This window comes from Bicyclus anynana, chromosome 14, assembly GCF_947172395.1.
Source record: "Bicyclus anynana chromosome 14, ilBicAnyn1.1, whole genome shotgun sequence".
Lineage (NCBI taxonomy): Eukaryota > Metazoa > Arthropoda > Insecta > Lepidoptera > Nymphalidae > Bicyclus > Bicyclus anynana.
Window position 1 is genome coordinate 9,913,646 of NC_069096.1, and position 880 is coordinate 9,914,525.

Below are 880 nucleotides of genomic sequence, written 5' to 3' on the forward strand. Positions count from 1 at the left end.
TTTAAAATTTATGCGTTCTCGGGAAATAAAAGAACGCTACTGTGTGGAAAATAAATAACCGATAAGTTGAACATGATGTTTTGTCAATCTACCTTATTAATATTTTATCTTATAGCATTATCGGCAGCGGCCTAAGCTAGACTTTTTAGTGTTACGCTATTGGCAACGGTGTGGATGTTTGCTTTGTCTGGTTTGTTTTATATTTTCTAAAATCGAATCAAACTTTTGTAAACATTTTTAGTTTGTGGTAAGTGCTAAGCGGTTTCAACCAAAGATGTTTAAAGAAAAAAGAGGTAGATATATTACTTATACGTGGACCACAAGTGGCACGTTAAAACTATGCTAACTAATATACCTGAGGTCAGTCGCCGCACTGTCATCGCGCCTTTGACAACGTTACTGAAATATTTTTTGAATGCTAGTTGTAAACTTCGAATGTGGTGTATGTAACCTATCAACCTCTTTTGTCTTCGTCATTGGTTTCAACTTACATTTATAAATCACTTCCCAACTTAATAATAACTCTCATAAATAAAGGTTATACAATTTTCTATGCAATTTTTTAAAAACATTACTACAAAATTCAGAATGTATACAATTTTTCAAACTAGCAGCCCTATTATAAAAACTACATCTGTGATCAAGATCGAATTCACACAGATAAAGATTTTTTACGTATATAAAATTTTTGTCTCTTAAGTAACATGAATTAAAAATATATAATGAATGAGAACCGATATAAAGCAAATAAATATAACAATAAATTGCATTTGATTTTATTTTAATCTTCATATTTTATCTATAACTTTGTAGTGGGCAGCACTGATATATAAATGTCAATGCCATTCATGAAAGAAAAAGTCATTTTACAGATAAAAAA